The 22,540-nt window shown below is 41.8% G+C and overlaps 1 long non-coding RNA gene across 1 annotated transcript; it reads right to left on the bottom strand.

Moving 5' to 3' along the window:
* Positions 1 to 16,110: 16,110 nt before the first annotated feature.
* Positions 16,111 to 18,126, bottom strand: LOC116796021. The gene is made up of 3 exons (XR_004360228.1): positions 17,993 to 18,126; positions 17,554 to 17,675; positions 16,111 to 16,243 (listed from the first exon to the last, which is right to left on the bottom strand). It is a non-coding gene; the product is annotated as an uncharacterized LOC116796021 (long non-coding RNA).
* Between the last annotated feature and the right edge of the window lie 4,414 nt (positions 18,127 to 22,540).

Below are 22,540 nucleotides of genomic sequence, written 5' to 3'. Positions count from 1 at the left end.
CTGCCACGATGACTCACACACACAATCCCGTTTGCTAACTTGGACATGCACATGTTCCAGGCTGTTCTTTCAATGAGGGTAAGATGGGATCTCATAATCCTGAAGCAAAACTCTTTCCAAGGGTACACAGCCAGGATGTGCTGGCTGGTTTTTACAGAGGTTTTAGAAAAGGCAAGCAAAAGTTGTAAGAGCTGATAATGCAAAATAGAAGAACAAAAGGACTAGACAAATACGTTACAAACAGGTTAGTGCTCTTGTTTTACCCATCTAATGTCTGGTTTACTGGTTGGTTAGCTTCTCGCACTGCTGTGGCTCTAAAGCCTTTTTTTCCACTATGACCACACAGCCTTCTCCCCTGTGAGGGTGGGTATGGCAGGCTGCTCATAACTCTGAGCCCTCACCCTTAGGCCATGGCTCTCACATTTCCAATGTCTGTCCCAATGAATTTCACATTTTTCTGGTTTAAAGTTCTGCTTCCTGATTTTCAAATCTTTTGGGGTTGGAGGAGGACAGGGAGATTGGGTCTGTGACTGTCGTGCTTCTCAAGGCGTGAAGAAATGGAGCCACTCGAGGAGGTGTTACAGCATCCCCAGAGATGGGTGAACTGAGGAGAATCTCTCTGGCTGAGGAACGAAGAAGGAAACCCAGGAGGACTTGTCAAGTCTTTAAGTCATTAATTTCTCAACTAACAATGCAGTCTCATTATCAGCACATTTGGATCCAGTCCTGCAGTCTCTCTGAAGTGATGACACAGTATTGTGGACCATTGCTATAGCAATGGTGAGTCCAGCCTTGAGCAATAGTGCTCAGGAGATGGAAGATTAGCCCAGCCATGCTGCCACCAGCACTGCACTGGGGTGTGTCTGCAGGTGTGTGCTCTCCTATTGCAACAGGATCATCCCTGGGGAACCAAAAGGGACTTTGACAGAGCCCTCACTGCACCATTAATAGCAGTTGTTGCAAGGTGAGGCCTATTTTTCCTTGCATATCTTATTTTTTCTGTGATCTTTGTCAGTCAGTACATAGGATGAATTCTTTTTACAATATGTTTTTGAGAGGAGAGAATATTATCCCTTTTAATAGATGCAGAATTGCACAGAGATACTAAGTCTAGAAGTATTAATTAAGTTAAGCTTTTAGACATGGAAGGCCTGATTTTTTTCAGAGTAGTTTTTATTCTAAAGAGTAAATTGCTCTGCACTTGTGCGAATCAGACTTTAGTGTCTCCAGTTAGATGTGGACCAGGCACAACATAAATTAATTACCTTTTCTGAAAAATATGGTTTAAATGTTTGCCTTTGCATTATATTCTGCAGCTGAATTCATGTTCCCAGGACAGCTTCCTTAACCAAGAAACCATCTTCCCTCTTTCTGCAATCTTATGATTAAAAGCCACTTTGAATTCTTCATGAATTCTTTGTCCCGCTCACTGCAAGTGCTGGTCCCCTTATCCTGATAATTCCAGTCTTATCAAGATCTTTATGTCCAGGATCCAGGCTCTTCATGTCTCCCTCTCTCATTGACACTTCTGCTTTCTCCTGACACTCAGTTCTTTTCTCTCCTCCAGTTTGCAGTATTCTCTTTGTCCAGTCAGCCTCAGAGATGCAGTGGGTGAAAGGACAGTTTAATCAAATCCAAACTTGGTGAGAGATTCAGATATTCCCACTGCTCCTAAATCTTTGGAGGTTTTGGATGACAAACTCTAGCAAGTTTCTGCCCCACCTGCGTGTGAACTGCAGTAGCCCCGGTGCCTTTGTCTTGGGTAATTGGCTGCCGAGTTTTCAAAGGCACTGCAAAAAGCCCCTGCACGATGCAAAGAACATCCTCCTGCCACATTTCAAGTCCTCTCTCCGAAGTCCAAAGTCTCTGGAGCGTTTCAAAGTAAACATTCTCAGATTTCTCAGCACGGGATCATATCAGGGCTGATGTTGATCACCTTTAATAATGGGTTGCAATTCTTGCCCTGCCTATGATGCAAGCCCTCAATTCCATGTAAGTTGTGTTCCTGGAAGCAAATCTGCAGCTTTTATCTACATCTGTGCCTGCCACATCTATGCATCTAAAGACTTTTGGGTTTTTTTTTTTCTCCCTTTCAAATTGAAGTCAGGATTGCACTTTGCTTTCACTTAACTTTGCAATCTGGCTCTAACATCCCCGAGTGATATTTCCCCGCTTTATCAATGAGGTCTGATTAGCTCATGGCAGCTGTGACAGAGAGAATCTTTGTCTTTTGAAGTGTCCATCCTTTCTGCTTTGCTCCTTTTTCCGCTGGCAGTAATTTCCTGCACCATTCAAGCACCACGGAAGTTGGAAGTGACAAATGGGACAACTAATCTGGTTATTAGCTGAAGCACAGGCTTTGCAGCAGCTTCCCAGGGTGAGCTGCACAAAAAGAGCTTTCTCACCGGGGGAAAATACTGACCTGGGCGTTGTCAAATCTCTTGCAGAGACAGGTCAGGTGAGCCTCTGATCCCATATTAAACAAAAGTAATTATTTTAATCCAAAGTGGTTTAAAGGGGAGAGAAAAAAAGACTCCCTAATGAAGACTTAATAGCACATTAAGGGATTTCAGTGTGGACTTAAGTTCACCAAGATGGAAAATCATTGCATGAAATATGAAAGAAAATTGAAGTTGCTCACAAACAAGGACAGTTTACTGGTAACTTTTCAAATCTCAGCAGTTAAGAAAGAGTTTAAATGTCTGGGTATCAGGAAAGGAGCCAGTTTACAAAGACCAGAGAAACAGGCCAAGTTCTGTTCTCAGGATGAACTTCACAGCAGTAGAATGTCTATGAATCTCCTAAAATAAAGCTAGGTTGGCATTTGCAGTCTTGGCTTGGACTCTACATAATAACCAGCTTCTCTTTCAGTGGGATTTGGAAGCAAAATCTGCAGCAGAATAATTGCCAGCATATTTTGCTGTAGATTTCCTGTATCTGTATTTTTGTGAACCCTTTCAACCTGCTAGTAGTCCAAATATACTGTAAAATCCAGAATGATGTACTAAACAGTACATTAGTTTAGAAAGTCGATACAAATGGACTGATTTCTGCAGTACAAGAAATATGTCCTGACCTCTAATGTCTTCTAACAGAAATCTTATTTTCCTCATTGACCACTCTCATTCCTAAAGTTCAGTGCTGCAAACACGACTCTCTCAACAGCCAAGTGCCCTGTTCTGCCTTTTGTAACAGCCATTTACAACATTTTGAATTTACGTGACATTTTGAATCCAGACCTCACACACCAGGTTTCATTTCAATCCCTGTAGTAATATGGGAGAAGTAAGAAAATTATTTTCAAGGAGGAAAAAAAAAAAAAAGGTGACGAATGTGGAGGTAATGAAAGACAGCTGAGCTTGCAGTGACCCCAAGAAAGGATGTTTCCAGCAGGCTGACAAGCCTGCAGAGCTCCCATTAATAGTGCAAGTTATGCACATGTAGAGGGGGGAAATGGGCTCCAATTAATGTGTTTATAGAGGAAAATGCTGCTTCCAGTACACTGTTCCCCAGCTGAGCTGAGAGTGACTTCCCAAGATAAGACCCTGCTGTTACTCAGCTTCTAAATAAGGGAAGAGGAGATTGGGCCATGGGGGTTCAGATGGCGAAGGGAATTTGCCGTGGAGAATTCCGAGTGCTTACCTTGCAGTTCAGCCGTTCACCTGGTTTCTGGGGCTTTCTTATTTACTGGAAATTTAACAAACCTTGTCCTCTGTTGATAAGGAGTTTTAGTGCTCAGCTTAGTCCACCCATTTCCCTTGGCTTTTATAATGTCACATTTATTTTGGCAGGCTACAATATATTTGTTTGTAAGCCCTCATGCTGGGCAGCAGTGCCTGTTAATTCCTGAAGCCTGACAGAATGTAAAATTACAACACAACAGTAAGAATGTAGTCCCTGTACTGATGTATAATTAAAGCATGGTCATCCAGGGAAACTTGAGTTCCCCTCTTCAGGGAAACCTTTTGTAATTCAGAGCAGTTAAAACCACTAGTTATTCAAGTAGGTTAATTCTCTCTCCAGTATCTTCTCTTAGATAGGTATCTTGGGAAGGATCTCTGATGTGGGCACATAGTATGATCTGCATCTATTCCACCTCAGGCTCTGATTTCACAAGCTTAACAAAGCTGGATTCACTCCATACTGAATTAACAGACTTCTAGCAAAAACAACTTGTGCTACAGGAAATGTGGTGGGTGACATAACAGGTTCAACTTGGTCCTGATCACATCCAGGCATCAGAGAATTCCTTGGTACTTTCAGTAGGAACAGGGTGCCACACACTCTCTTCTGAGTGGATCTTTTTGGATCCTCTTCGTCAAAATGGATGAAGTTACACTGTGCCTGCTTTAAGCTTCTTTGTAGCTTCCCTTATATTAACTGTTCTTTCCCATTTCCTATCCTGGGCTGCTAAATTTATGCAGCCATTGTGCCTCATCTAAAGTAGAGATTAAGAAGTATATGAGATGGTCTAGAATAGACAACTAAGAGAAGTATAAGAACAAATTGAAATTTGTCTCCTCTGTTTCTAAAAGCAAATCACATCTCTCACAACAACAACAACAAAAAGAATGGGATAGACCCCTTCTTTCAGAATGATGGTGTGAGTTGGGGGTGAAGGTGTGTGCAACCACCTCACCTGCTGGCAAGGGACTGTGCTTAGTTGTGGAATTCACCTTATGTGCACATGAGGCACAAAGGATACATGCTGCTTAAATTCCATGATGTACATTAAGGGCTTGTCCCAACCTGCTGCAAAAGAGGTAAATGTCTGCAGGAGTATTTTGCAGAGAGGGGTTAGGAGTTCAATGACTGATTAGAAATGGCTAATTTTTTATTTATTTTTTTAGCGACACAAACTCAGTTTTAACCTGAGGGCGACAGAATCCCGTTGTATAAGGGACCTGCTGTTCCCAGCCTCTACTCCTCACCATTCTGGCCCATATTCTTGAAGGCCTGTGTTTGCTGACCATAATTGTTTGTCTGCACAAGCCCATACAAGCTGTGGAGGCAGACACAAGTGGCTGCATGAAGCAGAGGTGCAATGCCACTTATCCTCCTTTGTGCTATGCCCAGAGATTGGTGGGCAAATGATACAAGGGAAAAATAGTCCTTCTGTTTCATTCTTTTTAATGTATCTTAGTATTCCCTTTCTTTTAATTGTACAGTCATCTGGATGAAGAGTTCACCTGGTATGAATGCAGTGATTTTGGTTCACACTGATGGAGCACCAGGTTACAACAGGGAAGTTTCAAGGAGTAAAGAAAGAGGAGAAAATAGAAGTAGTTCATGGTGTATCACATATTTTAGAAACACAGACACTTCCAAGGGTGTCAGAACTGTTCCCCTTTCTTTGCTCTGACTCTTCAAATTTCTCCTCTTGCACCAAAATAGACTATTTGTTTATTACAGCAGGAACTAATATTTTCCCTGTAGCCAGTTAAAAGAAATACATCCTCTTTGTGGCTTTGAAAATCCCTACAGGATTATGAATGAATACTTCAAGAGTGTATTATAAATTCAGACATGTCTATTGGGCTTTCAAGTATCACAGCAGGAGCTTCTTACTGAGGCAACCTGAGGGTAAAGGCTTTCCCACCTTTCCAAAGTGACTCCTCCCACAAAATTTTCTTGGGCTGAAGTTAAAAAAAAAAAAAAACCACCACCCTACCTAGCTGAGCTTCTTAGAGCTACTTCATTCTAAGCAGAGCTGAATATAGATATAATTTAGTACAATCACATAGCCAGACGTTGCTCTGGAGCCTGCTCGGTTTTCCTGCAGCACCTCGCACACTCTTTAATGTAGGTTGTTGTTTCTGAAACCAATGTGCTTTTTATTTTAAAGTCTAAGCAGGCTGGTTAAAAAAAAAACACCCCAAACCCCTTGTTTTCCAGCACGTGCTGCCCTAGATGTGCTGTGAGCACCTGTCATTATCTCCTCCAAATTCCGCTGTTGCTCCTCTTGCCAACTGGCAGCGCCACAGCGTTGTGACAGCAATTACAAAGTAGGATTAGACATAGCCCATTTCTCCCATCCCCTGCTGCGAGTGCTGAACCAGCAACTTTGCCATGTTTTGATCAGATGCACTCAGCACTGACATATAAATCAGGGACGCTGCTAAAGGGAGAGGGGAGGAACCGGCAGCAAAGAGGCAAAATCAAGGGCAACTCGGAAGGAAAAAAACGGGACTAAAGGGAGTTTTAAAAGCACATGGCTTTGGATCTATATGTACTTACTGCTAAAGGGGATGAGGGGTGTTGCTGCTTTCAAAAGAATTCACACCTTTTCAGGCTTTTCAATGCACATCATCCCAGTAAAAAAACTCCACTGGGTTGAACCTCAAAATTAACTGCGAGAAGAAAACGAGTTTTAACTGGAAAACTGAAGGGCAGTTGTTAAGAAGTCCTGTCAGACAGTCTTTGAAATTTAAGAACCACCTGCAGCAACTGGTGTAGGTGGTACTTGTAACACTATGCATGATGCTGACTCAATGGCTCAGCAGATGTGCATGGGTGTAACTTCTTCAGAAAGGTTCAAAGACATAAATACACTATTTATGGATGTCAGCTAAAAGTACAAGACATTATCAGGGAAATGTCAAAGAGGATGGAGATCTTCCAAGGGTTTTGCTTGATCTGTTAAATATCAGGGAAGAAAAGCTGGTGTCAAAGTGCTCCAGTGTTGTAGCAACGGAGGAAGATTTGGGATCAGCAACTGTTCTTACAACATACAGGACAGAGAGCATGAAGATGTGGAAACATGTTGTGTCTGATCCTGTTTAGTGCCCAACTGTGCATTCCCAACCCTTTACTAGCAGTTTTGTGGAAGTAGAAGCCATCAAAGAAATGGTCTTTCAAAAGAAACACTTGGAGGAAGAGGTATGAAGAAAACTTCCACAACAAGACATACTCGTTCCTGCATTATATTGCTGTGCCATTTGTCATACTGCAATTATAGTAAAATCTAAGTATCTGTAGAAATGTTGACTAAACTCTCACTTTAACACGCAAAACCCCATGGTAGCAGAAGAAAAACCCTACAATTTCATTCAAGCTTAACTAGTAGACAAAAGCCTACTCTTAGTTATTCCATTTTGTAGTGAACTTCTTGCTCTGAATGCAAGATTTCTACATTTCCATTGATGAAACTGGAGACCAGCTTTGTCTGATGCTCTCTGTCTGGCTTATTAAACCTGTTAATCTCTACTTATAACTATAAATATAGAGATCATACCCCAGGTTAAGCATTTTCTAAAATTCTCTGGTGTAGACTCACACGGTACAATATAACCCTTAGTTTTAGTTGGCAAATGTAACAGAAACAAGAATAAAAGCAGTAAGATCTTAAGCACTTGAAAAAACAAGATTGTTATCTCCGGCTTTCGATTGCTACTAGTGAGAAAAGTAGCCAGCAATATGTAGGTCATCATCAGTAGCTGCTTTGGTAGTCTGAGAACAGTTTAAAGGAAGGAAGAGGTTTCTCTTTGTGGTTGAATAAGTTACTCTATACCCACGAAGTAGCTGTGTCTCACCCCCAAAGGGAGCAGCATTATCAGCAAATGAATGAACAGGGCATTCTGTGTTATGCCAGTAGCACTGTCTTTGAAAACAAGGGAGACAAGAAAAGTAGATTCAGTGTGGCTTTTATTTTCCTGTCTACCATTGTAATGGGGCTCCTCCATTAACTCCTTCTTGTCAGGCTGAATTGAAAGTCACAGTTAATAACTTACAGCAGCATCTGCTCACCCTCGGTGCAACAGAGCTCTGCAGGGCCCTTGGTGTGGAGAGACCTGGTCTGTGGGAAGAGATATGATCTCATACTGTTGGAGCCTTCAGGACAGCTGAAGGGAAAACAAGGATATGCTCTTAAACCAATCAGCTCTTCTTTAGGTCACCTGAAAACTCCACGTCACACTGCTGCAGTGGTGAAAAATCTGGTGGATAAAAGTGTTCTGTTTCAACTAAGTTATCAAACCTTCAGTCCTTACTGATACCACCCCACTCACTTAATTAAGCTGCACTGAGTTTTCCCAGCAGACAGGAGCTGGATCTGAGCTAGAAAAGTAATGAATATTTTTATTTCCCAGCCACGTGCAATGACTGATCTGGATGATTGCCTCTTCTGCAGTGCGGGAATTCGGCAGCTCCCATCAGGGACAGGGGACACTCCAGTCCAGGCCCTGTGGTGGCACCAGTACTGTGGTGTGGCTGTACCAGGCAGTGATCCAACATCTGGAGACCTGTGTCACACCGTCCTGACTGTGCAGGGCTGGGTCCTGGGCAGGCATGCCACCTGGCAGTGAGGGTTTCAACCTTGTCCTAATTATCTTTCTAATCCCTTAGACAAATTATATCATTACCATGGTATATTACACTATCTCCTTGAATGTGTTCTAGCCTAGACAAAATTACTGCAGCTAATACATTGCTCTACCTGGCTGAGCTGTGCAAGCAAAACTCTTACACCTCTCTGAAATCTGCACTTGGGCTTTTCCATGAAACCTCTCAGTGCTCAAGTCCAAGTAACAGATCCATAACTGATTGCAAAGAGTGCTTGGATTAAGTCATTATCTACCATTTCATAATGAGATATATCACACCCCTCAGTCAAACTGTTTAGCATTAACATTTGTTCATATCATCACACTTTGAGTAGTTTTCAAACATCAGAGACTGTTGGTGCCAAATTTTGTTTCGTCCTTCCATCGGAGTGTAGGACAGCAGGTTTTGGAACACTTCCTTTATTCCCTCTGTCAGGTAGGACAAATTCTGCCTTTAATCATACCCTAATCTCAGTGAACATTTATGTCTGGAGTGCTGATGTCTCCCAGTATTGCCACAGTGATTGTTTCACAAACCATTTGGCTGGGTCTTTTCATGTTGTCATGTTGCCATTTTTTGTGATGTGATTTTTCCCTTTCATCTTCACCTGTGCCCTTTTCTGAATGGAGTGCAAGGAAAAAAAACCCTGAAAAGTGTGACATATTTTCCTAGTGCTAATCTTCACTGTTTCACTTTTCTTTCCTTCCTTTTCCATCCCTTCCCTTATTTCACTAGATTCTTTTGCAGTGGCCTAGATTTAACATCCTTTTACAGCTGATTCTTGCAGCTGCAAAGCCCTGCTAATATCACATTGTACTAGTCAGAAAAAAAAATATTTAGGGCAAGGACAGTCTGTTTGGTCAATGTTAGCACACAGACGTCTTGAGACAGAACTGAAACTCAGAGGTACTTCCACAATGTGAAGTTTAGCAGGAGAGCCAAAATACCTATATCCACACCTCTGTAATGGATAGAGAGAGGGGAAGGTAAATGCATCTAGAATGTGAATGGAAGCTCTCTGTTTATTCACTTTATTTCTGATCCATAATGACCCTACTCCCCTTTATTTTTTCAGAGGTCACCTACTTCCTTACTTGCACTTCTATAACCCCTGTCCTCAACCTTTTTATACCCTTGATATTTTTGCTCCTGAGTTATTGGTGTATTGTTCACAGCTACTCACCGTGGCAGAAGGTAACAATGGTAATGATCCATTGAAAAAACTCTTAAAATTGTTACCTGAAAATTCAAGTGTTCCAAAGCAGCCTAAAGAGGACAATTCCCAAACATGGCAGCGTGAGGCCATGCATGAGTCTGTTTTTCTGTTCCCCCGGCCACAAATCCAGCAGAAGAGATTCCTGGTTTCCCTTCCAAAAAGCCACTAATTTCTGAGTGTTTGTCATAAATTACCATCTGTTCCCTTTTGCTGATTCAGTGTTTGGATGGTTGTGCTCTATACCAGACCTTGTATCAACTTTGAAAGCAAAACCAACGAAAAACAAACCTTGCATCTACTTTTTCCTCGGTTTCTATTTTTAAACCAGAAAATGTCACGGTTCTGCTTCGGGACACAACCAAAATAAAGCAGTGATTCAGAAGAAAATAATAAAGGGGCCAAGAATAAGCAGGAATGAGAATTTCTGCAATCTAACAGAATACAGAACCACAGGCTAACAGAATGTGGAGGCAAAAAAAAGGAAGCCTTGTCCGAAGAACTTTCAAGTAACTAAAGAGCTGTGGTTCCCCTCAGTCGAGTGACTGTATCATCAAAGGGCTTTTTGCATCCATAGCATCCAACAAACTAGTTTGAAAGTCTCAGAAATTTAGATAGCATCCTCTTTTTGGATTCTCAGTGGGGCCTGCTGGATGTGACACTGAGCTTTGTTCCCTGGTAAGCTAAAGACCCTTTTCTCTGTTTGAGTGTGTGTGTGTGTGAGCCTGAGTGACTGTGTCAGAATGGATGATCTCAGCTTCTTGAGTGGCTTTAATTGTATGGGCTAATCATCCCTTACAGGCTGATTTCATTTATTCTGTCGGAGCCTCTATGTAGCACAAACAATGCAAGAATAAATAAACACAAATATTAATCATTCCTGGCATCGTAACTGTTGAGTGTTGCAGGGGACCAATGTGAAAATGCTGACAAGCAATGCAGGGAGGGTTGGAAAGAGACATTTGTCTCCATTGGCATCACTTCTCTGTGCTAAATTATTTTGGACAAAGGAACATTTAATCCTTAGGGCTCATATATCTGAAAAACATCTGATTCATGTCTGAAATGGGGTGGACAGGACAGGCACTCAGCACTTTCAGAATATTTGCAAGGAGAGAATAGATCTGTCCCCATTTCAGGGTGTGATCAGAAAACCTCAGATTAATCCCCCTGGGGACTCAGACTGTCTGTGCCAGAGTGGGTAAGTCATTAATTACTTTCCAAGTACTTTGCAGTGTTATATGGAGAAAACCTTTTGAACCTCTGCTCTCAGAATGGTCCGTTCACTTATTCTTTCACCCAGGCTGCATGTGTGAAATACAGGCTTGTGCATGACAGCAAGGACTTTTTGGCAGATATATCACACCTACCATAACGTGTACCTTGCTGACTATTATTAGAATGATTTAGGAAACAGATTAATCAAAGCAATTTAAAGTGATGTTTGCCAATAAGGATCAGAAGCCTGTTAAACCACCCATAAGAACAGCCACTTTGAGCCTCTGCCATTCACTGTCTGACTCCATCCGATTTCCACTTCTCTCCAAACACTCCAGAAACTTAATCCCCCTCCTCCCAGGCATAGCCCAGATGTGCAGCTTCTCTTCCTGGGCAGCAGGAGGAGGTAGGGCTCAAATACATTTGCCTGCAGTGGTGTCTCACTGTACTTGCTTGCACTTGTCTCTCCAGATGCACAGCTGAGCAGAGACAGTGGTGGTTAATAATACAATTTCTTCCACAAACAGAAACATATTTTGCCTGTAAACAGCTGGAACTACCCCGTCTCCAGCAGAATTGCACAAGAAGAGAGATATCCCAAAAAGCAAAGCTAGAGTTCACAGCTTAAACTACAATAAGGATTTGCTAACTTCTTCTGATTTTAACTCAAAGGATGAACTAATGAAATACTTTTGCATTAATAACCTCGTTTTAACTAAAGGGGAAAAAAATGAAGTGAAATCACTTGTGTTCATCAGGTTCGTATTTAAATTGTTTTAATTAGATTTTGAAGTTCATGTGTAGCTCTCAGTAAGAGATGGCCACGTTCCCATTTTTGTGGGATTCCTTCTAATTTTTTAATTTATACTATGGAGGGGCTAACACAGGAGCAGGTGTGTTTACATTGCAACAGCTGCTCTTTGGTAACTATGCTGAATTCAGAGTTAATAAGAGCTCGGAAATTGCTGAATGCTGAAAAGTACAGATGAATTATCAAATCACTGTAGAGATCTACAGTATTTGTCTCTCACAGGTTTTTTGGTTATCTTTCTTGATATTTTTTTCTGGTACTAATATTCTCAGGGAAAAAAACCCAGAACCAAAACCTTGAAACTTCCAGTTTTCTGCCTTGTGTTTTCCCCTTTTTTCCCAGAATGAGCAAAAACCAAGCCCTGTCCCTGTCTCCATATTGCCTCCCTCATCACCAGCATCAACACCTCGAGGTAAAACCAACTCCAACCCTTGCAGTACCTCCCACTACCAAACCAAGCCACACCTTAAATCCTTTTCCATAATACACCTTATTTTCTCTCATTAGCTTTATGATTCCTCCCAACAGCTTTCTCCCACTTTCCCCAGCTACTTTGGCTTGCCCTCCTGGATGAGCAAGGAATAGGAAAAGCTTTGACAGGCTTGAATTGGCACTGGTTACCAACAGGTATGTGCTGCCAGGCCGTGAGCTATGCCTGTGCTACCAGGCTGAGCGTGTGAGAGCAGAGCCTGCCCTGCCTTCCCTCCCTGGCTGCTGAACTCCTCAGACATGTCAGAATATAAGTTCTTCAGATCTTCACCCCTCTTTTAAGTTCAGTGGAAATGAGCTGATAGGGCGAGCAGAAGTATAAGGAGGGAACAGATTAGCACTGTGAACATCTAAGATTTATTTCCTAACAAGTTAAAAATGGGTCTGAAGCCTCATGTACAGTTTTGCCAACCCTTTAAGGCTTACAGTTAGAATGGCTAACTTCTTCCCATATAATATCTGTTCTGTTTCTCCTCTGTATTTACATGGTCTCCATTACCATCACAGGAGCATCCTCGCATCCTTTTAGGGATGTGATTCCCCCGTCTCCCTCCAGTGAAGATGAACTGTCAGCCCAATTTTAAATGCAGGAATTGGGCCAGAGACAGACTAAGTCCTTAGTGTAGAAAGGAAGGTCTAAGCAAAGGGGCATCTGCATTGCAACACACAGCACTGTAGCACTTCACTACCTGTAAAATCTTAAAACCTTGTGCTTTAAAAGCTTAAAGCTCGTGTTTTTAAGGTAAAACCTTGTGCTGCAGCCACCATCTCCCAGAGAGCAGCCCTGTCTGCTGTGCCAAATTCATGCTGAAGAGCAAAACTGTAAAGGTAACCAGATCAGCTCCTGGGTTTGGTTTCTTGCTCCCCTCCTCCTTCTCCTTTTTTTCCCCTGTCCCATTTCTATATTTTTCTGCTCTTTTCCTCTATTTTTACCCTTCTCTTATTAAACCAGGCAGTAAAAAGAGGCATTTCTTATCTGTGGCACTTGAGAAAGAGCTTGTTTTAACAGAGCTTGACTCAGAACCTTCCTGCTCACATCTGTGGCTCCACAAAGGCAGGAAAAACTTCCCAGGAATTGTTTTCTTGAGCTGTTTTATGCTCATAGTAAATCAGTGGCTCTCCCTTGCCTATGGAGCTCTTTATTCAGACTTCCTGGCCTGCCACCTTTGAGGCTGGATTGACCATTCTTTGAAAAAAAGTTTATACCTTGATAAACAAAATGCACCTGACTGTTATTACAGATATAGGTAAGTAAACAAAATATCTTTCTTCTGTTCAAGAGGTTTAGCTGTGTAATCAAAAGTAATTCAGTACCTGTTTAGCCTTGGTGCTGGCTAACAAAAGGCAGATTCCACGCCCTAGTGGAAGAAAGATCAAAGGCTTTTTTGGCATTAATGAATGTTAAGTAAAACCCCCAAATATTTAATCAAGAGGGAACAAAACCTTAGGACTCATGCAGCTGTGAGCGTTTCTTACAAATTTTCATAGTTTATATTTGAATCCTATCTAAGGGTTTGTCACCATACAGATGAACAGGATTAAAGTCAGGTGGAAAAGGGTGGGATTTTCAAAGCATTTTTAAAACTGTCATAGACATAAATGGGGCCCAGGTTGGGGCAATAGAGGGGGAAGAGCTATTACAGGCTGTCAATTCTGAAAAAACATTTAGTGTGATGGAGTGTGAATATGACTCAGAAACACACTGAATGCTTTAGAGGGAGGCAAAAAGAAAAGGATGCACCTGACTGGTTTTGTAAAGGCTGGTTACAAGTGATACAATAATTCTTTCACAACCAAAGTGGCAATCAGCTGATATCCTGAACCAGAAGATTTGATTGCCCAGCTTAGAAAACACAATGCCACTTGTCACACAATTACCCTAAATCATTATAATAACGTATTATTTTCATTGCAGTTATGGTCAAGAGCCTTGATGATGAATCAGAATCCACTTTGCAGTGACTCAGCACGTACAAAAAACTCAGGGGTTCTTTCCCCAGAGAGTTTATGGAAGATAATGGGCAGGAAAAACACACACAACCTGACCACTGATACTGGTCAGCACAACAAGAAACAATCCTATCACACCAGGTGTTTAACCACTGCTACTCTTGTATAGACATCACAGCAGAGGAGGCATTTTAAAGGGTATTACAGGGATTACAGTGCAAATACTTAGGAGATGTTTCAGAGATGCTCCACCTGTACACAGAGGCAACACAAACAAAGCAAAGGGGCTTAACTGAAAAAATAATAATTAAGTGATAGGGGTGACATCAAAGGGAGCAGTTGTGGATATGACACCCAGCCAGTGCGTGAGAGAGGTTGGGCAACAAAAGCCACAAAGAGCCTTGTGAGTATTTGAGGTGGTGGAGAAGGGGCACCTTGTAAAAGCAAGACACAGGTAGATCATGCCACAACATAATCCAGCCAAGAAACTGAGAAGATAATCTCTGCAGCAACGTGTTGATGGTAAAGTGGAGATAAGATGGAATTCCTTGGTGTTGGCAGAAGGAGGTTCTACCTTGTAAGATACAGTATGAGAAATCTGCATTTCACTCGTATATAGGGGAGAAAAAAAGGGGGTCACATGTGCTTTGCAAGCAGAAGATTTAAGCCTTTACCTACAGCTTGGATGTGGTGATCTACAGAGAAAAAAAAAAAAAGGTAAAAATAGAGTTCAGGTTGTTTACCCAAAGGTTGGTTAGGATGAAGAAAAAAAAAAAGAAGAAAAAAGTTTCCAGGCAATCTATCATCAGAAATCACTGTGGAGATTTCTACTTGGATAGGAGGGGAGTTTCCTTTGTAAAAGCTAAAAAGAAAAACAAGGCCAAAAATTAGCATTCTGTTTAAAAAAACCCCAAAGCAATACATCAGTTTTTAAAAGAAAAAGAAAATGGAATCGGTTGGGGGATCATGGTGATCATTTCTGGTTTGGCCACTCAGCCTTAGCAATGCCAGTTGCCATCTTTCTCTCCATCACAGAACAATTGTTTACACTTGTGCAAAATCATTAATTGCAAAAGAACCTTTCAAGTGCTGATGAGATCGATGTAACACAGGGCTATTACTGAAAGTATAACCTTGCATGTGAGGCTTTAATTACAGTGATGATGCATGACATGGAGAGAATCCTGCTTACTTCTCCCAGTCCAAGCTGCATGGGGAGGACTGGCATTAAAAGTTAAAAAAGCATTGTTTAACTGTGCCACTGGGGCATTTACTATGGAAATCAATAAGCCAAGGGGAAAAAAAAAAAACAAACCAGAAGATTCTATGGAATTTGTAAGTGTCTGCTTTCAAAGTAAACCACATGAAAATTTCATTTAAATATTTTGGAGTGAAATGTTCAGGTGATGAATATTGGGAAATCTCCTACAAAATCAATTAAGTTTGCATCAGTTGAATATGCTTTGGTCACCTCTGCACCTGTGTCTTTTTTTTCTTAATATAGTTGAAAACCAGTATTATTTTTGTAGACTCCATAATGCCACATTATTATTTCATCTGTGATTTCTCAGTTAATGTGGATAAAACCAACACAAAATTAACTGCTAGAAAAATCTTGTTTAACAAATACTTGGGTGAAGTGCTCAGCTCCTCAGAACACAGAGGATGTTGAGAATTTTTTATTATTCATTATTAAGAATGATGAAAAGAAGAGACATCGCTCTCTTAATCCATCAAAGCCCAAAAGGAATTTATGTCCTAGAGAAAGGGAATAGAAAAACCCAAGTTATATTCCCTAGAACGAGGTCAATGTTCATTCCTGGAGATCCAGAAAACTCACTTTGAAGCACATAATTAAGTGTGGGAAATGTTCTATAAAATTGCAGAAGCAGGAAAAAAAACAACCTCTCACAGAAGACAGAACACGTGCCAAGGTCTCGGCAGCTCTTGGGGTGTCTGTGGGGGTTGTACCCAGAGTTCAGTATTTTCAAAGAAAAGAAATATAAACCTTCTTCCTGCACCTACAGAAGCTCGAATCTGAATTTGTAATTGGGGCAGTTACCAACTAAATTACCTGCCTGCATATGGAATTGGGCAATCTTGTAGTTGAACTTGCATTTCTGTGGTAGGACAGCCTTGCTGGCGGTGTCCCCGACTTTCACTGCGATCCACCCGGGAGATCAAAGGACTGAGGGCCCAGAGGTTCCTGGGTCCTGATGTAGCTGAGTCACCTGTTGAGTCTGTTGTGTCACAGAATTAGTCATTGCCACGTGGGAATGACTGCAGGAACAGATATTGCCACGTTTCCAGGCAGCAGAAAGGATGAGCTTCTGAAGGTTTTTCAGAACCTGCACCCTGCTCTGTTAAATTCTGCATCGAGTTTAAAACCAACATAGCTGCAAAATGCCTCTTTTTAATCCAAAGAGAATCAGATCAATTGTTTAGTCTCATTCCAGCATTTGTTTCCAACAGTTCTTTCCCACAGGAGAAAATTACTAGAAAAGCGTTGGAATCATCGAGTTCAGGAGCAGAGACAACCTTGCAATAGATGCTGCTCCAGAAAAGTCCACAAAATTGCTACTCCCTACATTTCACAGACACTTCCCACCCTCACACAGAGAAGTTTAGGCCTCAAGTAAAAGCCCAAGGGACACAATAATTGCCATTAGAAAGGGGATAGAAAAGGTGAAGTGTGTTACAATGCTCTGCTCCTCTGCTGAGAACAAATATGTTTGTTAAATGACTCCAGCAAGAGTGTGTTGCACATAGAGGAGGGAAAAAAATTAAAAGCCCCAATGATCTCTGCCAGTCCAACCAGAGAGAAAATTCCTTCTTTCCTGACCCCAAATCAGGCAATCAGCCTAAGTCTGGGTGTGGGAGCAAGACTCATCAGCCAGGCATGTGTGAGAGTTTAATACCACTTGCCAAATCCACCCTCAAGCTGTGGCCAACCTCCAGTGCTTCAGAAAACGATAGAAAAGAGGGTTTAGAAAGATGCAAAAAGAAATTTTGGGCTTTCCAGAGGGCTCAGTTGTGATGAACTAGACAGATAAAAAAAGTAAAAAATCCAGTTCACATTGTACACCCTGAGGACAACAATATTTGCACTCCATTCTCTTTTCAGAAAAAAGAAAGGACCAGAGCTTTTAGGCAAACTGCAGAGAAATGTGATGAGATTCTAGTTTGGATAGGAAGGGAATGTCTTTTGTAAGAGCTAAAAAACCCACCCAAATCAGCAAGACAAAAAAAAAATTAATACTCATGGGTTTAAAATAGTCAGTACAGCCCAAATTTAAAAGTAATAATAACCAAATAGTATGTTTTTCAGTGAGTTTTGATTACCCCTGAGGAAAAAAAAAAGTACTCCAAATACACATCAAAATGGAAAGCATCCTTTTGTCTGGTACAGTTACCTCGTGAGAATCCACACACCGTGGTGTTTGTAAAAAATAAACATGAAACGAAGCAGAGCTCAAGCAGCTTTTCAAACCCATCGGGGATAGCTGTGAATCAAACACTCATGACTTAAAACACCAGGTGAAACACCTACCTCGAGCTTCCCTCCTGATCTGTGATCTCTGCTGTTCACTCACTGAGCTCGTTTCATTTTACCTCTTCTTCAGCTTCGGAGCCTCACGATGGAAAACACTTCCAGCTTATAACAGCATCTCCCTGGGAAAAGCAGTTCCAGGGAAAGGCACCCACATAGTTTGTGAGAATGCTTTGCAGGGCCACTCTCAGCTATCAGAGGACATCCATTAGCCTCGTTGAAGCTGATGGGATTACTTCCCAGTGACACTGCTCTCAGAAAGAAGGGAATCTGTCCTGGCAGCTTGAAAATGTAAAAATATTCTGTGTGGCCCCCTACTGAGTGAAGCTTTGCCAAGAGCTGATGGGTCTTGATTTACTCCAGCTGATGCACATCATCTCAAAAACTGGGTGTCCCAAGTACAACCCTTCACTGGTTTCTGATCAGTAACGTGGTTCACCTGAAGGTGGAAGTGCTCTCTTAAAGCCTCACCAGAGGCCCCTTCGGCAGCTGAGTTCCTAAAAATCCAGCCTTGTGTCTTCTGTGGCACTCTGGGGTTTTTAAGCTGTTCATTTGTTAGTCAGGCAGAGGAGTGGGGTGTCACTGAGCAAATGGTGGTGCCACGGGAATTGATTTCAGTGGCTTCAAGTCACATCTGATGTCACAAACCAGTCACATCCCTCCTGTCCTCTGTAACAACATCAGCATGAACTCAGCACAGGAGACAGAGCAGCTGGACCCACGTTCCCTCATTAAAAACATGCCCATTTCTTTTGGGTTTGCTCATCTTGTAGGGTGTACTTGTGGCCTGCCTTTTATCCCACCTGTGCATGGTCATTGTTGATAGAGCAGAATATTGATTACAGCTGAACCTGATTTAATTGGTGTTTGGTAACTCCATGAATTGAGCCATGATGTATCCAGCACTGCAAGGATGAACAGACCAGTCAGTTATTATTCCAGAGGAAAGGCAACATGAAGTGGGAGGCTGGAAAGACAGCACAAAAGTCATGAGTGGGTGAAGGAAACCAAAGCTTGGGTGGAGCAAAAAGAAAGGGGCAGGGTGTGAATTGGGATGGTGGTGAAGCTGCAGGCAAGGGTGACACATCCTGCACAGTTATTACAAGTTATTAATTATCCCTCATGCCTGACATTCCTTTAGCACCAGGCTGCCATGGGTGGAGGCTGATGGGTGGAAAGGGGCACCGTTCTCCTCCTACCCTTGTGCAATTCCAACCACAGTAATAACTGGTAAATCCCTGGAGATAAGGCCCTTTGACTTATTAATCCCTCCTAAATTTGATTTGAGCTTTCTCGAGGTGTTCAACACTTCCTGTGTCCATGAATGTTATTCATCTGCTGAAGCCAAAGCATGACAGACATACTGGTTTTTGCAGTTATTGAGCTCACTGAGGCCAGTCTTTCTTGTCCATACCATGCTCACTGGGGGTGTGTGGCCTAATTAAGAGGTGGAGCAGTTAAAAGGAAAAATAGAAACATGGGCCCATTTCCCTTCTTTTTTCTCACTGACAAAATTCCTAACTGACAGGAAAAGATGGTTTTCCAGTAATGGCATCAGCCCTGTTTCTGGCTGGCACAGGCACTTCCAAAGCTCAGTGACCAATCACTGACTGTGCCAGGATTTGAACAAAAAGAACTCAGTTTTTTAGGAAAACCTCAAATAACACACAGCATTTTTACAGGCACTGCAATAAAATAAACTGTGTGGTCACCTCCCTTTCAACATGTTTTAAAGATTCCTATTTGGGAAACAAGAGCTAGAATAAAAATTGGAAAGTTGTCTTATAATTTATTCTTTTCTTCACAACAATGATTTACTGTGCTCATGGTATCAGCTGCCTCAAATCTCTTTTTATAGTTATCTGATTTTTAGGAGCTGGGCAGAGCATAGCCTTTAATTCCTGAGGGAGATTTCTTAGAAAATCTATGGAAAATGTTAGATTTTGGCAGATGAATCAAACTTCTCTAGCAAAAAGGTGTGACTGTAATGCAGATTCTCTTGATTACAGAGTAACCATACACTAGCAGAATAAATGATTGATAAAAAAAGTTGTACTGTAACATCTAAAGCTGAGGTGCAGTAATTACTCCACGAAGTGCTAAACTGGGGATGTAGTGCAGTAATTGCAATCATATTGTCACAGACAGAACTATGTTATCTTTATTGCCCACAATACCCATGACATGAAATTTTGATTGCTCACAAACCTCTCATAGGCACAATTTTATGAATGATTATAAAATAAGAAAAAAAAATTTTAGTCACCCAGTGACATGCTCTGTTTTGTAAAACATGAGAACTCAGTAAGTCACCAGGCATTCACATATCTTCAATATCCCGAGCTCCAACCTCTTCCAAGTTCCCACCATTCAACCTCCCCTTCCAAAGCCATATCCCTTCTCTTGCTCTGCCTTAGCTTTACTCCTGTGTTTTAGACTGGTAATTCAAGGGTTTGCTCCCACCAAAATTATGAAGATGAAAGAGCCAGCACAGAGGCAAGGTATCAGTCTTACCCTCATACAAAAAGAGCTGGTTCCTCATTCCCCACAGGAATCCAGGAGGATATAGGAGCCCAGCCAAGACATCAGCTCGCCCCACGAGAGACAACAAGTCTCACAGCTTCAGGAATCTTCTGGAACCGGCCAGATATCATCAGTCAGCTCCAACTTGTTCCTGAAAGACAGTGACACTGCTCCTGCTGGGCTCCCAAAGCACCTGTGGGAACCACTGCTTGGTGCCCATGGAAGATGTTCTTGGCAATGTATCCAAAAACTGCGGCTCCCAGCTCAGCTGGCTGGGGGTGATTTGCCCTCCAGCCCGGGGTGAGGCTCAGCTGAGCCTTCCTCCAGCACATTGGTGCCTCACCAGCTGGGAATGATCCCAGTGCCTTTCAGTTCACTGTCTGTAACAGGTAGATACAGCTTTGATACCAGTATTTGTGTTAACAAACGTTATATTTTGAGGTGATCAGATATTACACGAACTGCAGCCGTATAAAGACCTAAGAGAGCAGACTCAGATCATCTATTTTACTCACTGCTTCATGGTTCTGGGCCCTACTCAAGGGCCCAGCTTGGTGTGTTCTTCACTATACAGTGCCATGATATATTTGAAGGGATTGCTCTACTGTCACTTTTACTGGACCAGATTTATTTTTCATCAGAGGTCTGAGATATACCAGTAACACATTAATCACGTGTCACTCATCCCAGGTAACTCAGGAAACAAATGGAAACCAACCATTCCTTTCCTAACATGGGCAGCTCTCATTAGCATGAGAATTTGTTTTGCTGGTTGTTTCTGTTGTTTTCCAAAACTACTTCTGCAAATAATCTGAACGAAAAGGAGAGAATTCAGAGACACCTTCTTTGTAAAAAAAAAAAAAAGGAAAAGAAAAAGCCTCACTACATAGCGAGCTTATAGATTTGAAGTACAAATCCAAAAGATTAAATCTGTCTTGAAATACGATTTACTGGCTTGAAATATGAACGTGCTCAATATTTGCATGGTGAGAGTTTTATGTATTGCCAGATTGTGATGACAGAAAAGGATATTTTGTCATTTACATTTACTAAACTACACAGAGACTGCAACTATTTGGGTAGTGTGTGGTTTTGAAGAGATAAAATGGAAAAAACAAGCCATGCATCACTCATTGCAGTGACCCAGGGTTATTATTGAAACTGTATTGTGAATTCTACACTTCTCCATCAGTCACAAGCAGATTCTGTACTTGTTAAAATCAGTTGCAAAGCTGGCACTAGTGCTTCAGAAAGATCACTCTAGGGAAAACAGATAACGATAGAGCCCCTGCAGTGTGGGCTGTGGTTTGGTTTGGTTTTCTAAATGCACGTGGAAGGAACAGGTCTCATTTACTGAAACTTTGCCTTTTGTCGTGCGTATGAAACAAGAGTCTGAGCTCCAGACTACCCCCTCCCATCAGTGACAGAAACAGTCGCACATTTCAAAGGCACCTCCCCTGCAAGGCCAAGGAACTTTTTGTTATGTAAATGCAACTCGCTTGTTTGTTTTTTGTTGATGTTTTTAAATGCCAAGTTGTAGATATGCGTGTTGTGTTAAACACATCAAACAAGGAACCAGGACAGCGGCCTCCTGCATTCTGAGTTCTGCTGTGGACATGGATAGTTTGCTTAAGGTTGCATTTCAAACAGCAGCTCTTTGATGCTTTAAATGCCTGGCTGAACAGTCACCATTAACACAAGAAGGTGGGAACACGGAGTCAAATGGAGATTACTGGCAGGAGAGGGACATTAACAGGGGTTGCCAAACTGAAATAGCTTCTACCTCAAAATTACTTCAGTAAAAAAGCACAGGCAAAAGCAAAAACTGTCACTGCCAGTGTTGATATTTAAAACCTTCATTGTTACTGTGAGTGGTAAACGGGAAAATACAGTTCTGGTTCCCTACAACGGGGGAAAGGAATTCTTCCGTGGATGTGGACTGTGGCTTCACCAAGGATGGGAAATCACGGGATCTGAGCTGTGCTCCTGGATGGTGGGACAGGCAACCTGTGCAGTCACAGTGCAGAGCTGGAAGTGCAAAGCCATGGCACAACACTGCACGAGTTTCACTAAAGGGTCACTAAGACTTTTTCAGCCCTATTGTTTCCAAGTTAAAAAGAAAATCATTAGTGTGCTTTCTGGGCTCCAGAGACACGTGGAAGTTTCAGCAGGTGGAGACTGGAGTGCAGAATTTTTCAAATAGAAACAGCAGCTTGAGTTCTCAAAATCACTGTTGAATTATTATTTTCAGAATTTTGATTTTCTAGGAAACACCTAATATTTATAGATAAATTAAATCTCTTTTTTTTATCAGAGGGTATATGATCCACCGAGTATTCATTCACTCTGGCTGTGATTCTTCTTTGGTGTTATGTGTCACACCTGAAACCCTGGGGACAGCAGCAGCCTGGGGAGGGGAACACAACCTCACCATTGTTCCATTTCATCATGTTTCCAATCTGTG

The sequence above is a fragment of the Chiroxiphia lanceolata genome, chromosome 18 (genome assembly GCF_009829145.1).
Source record: "Chiroxiphia lanceolata isolate bChiLan1 chromosome 18, bChiLan1.pri, whole genome shotgun sequence".
In the NCBI taxonomy this organism is placed as follows: domain Eukaryota; kingdom Metazoa; phylum Chordata; class Aves; order Passeriformes; family Pipridae; genus Chiroxiphia; species Chiroxiphia lanceolata.
This window is presented reverse-complemented; position numbering and strand designations above follow the sequence as displayed.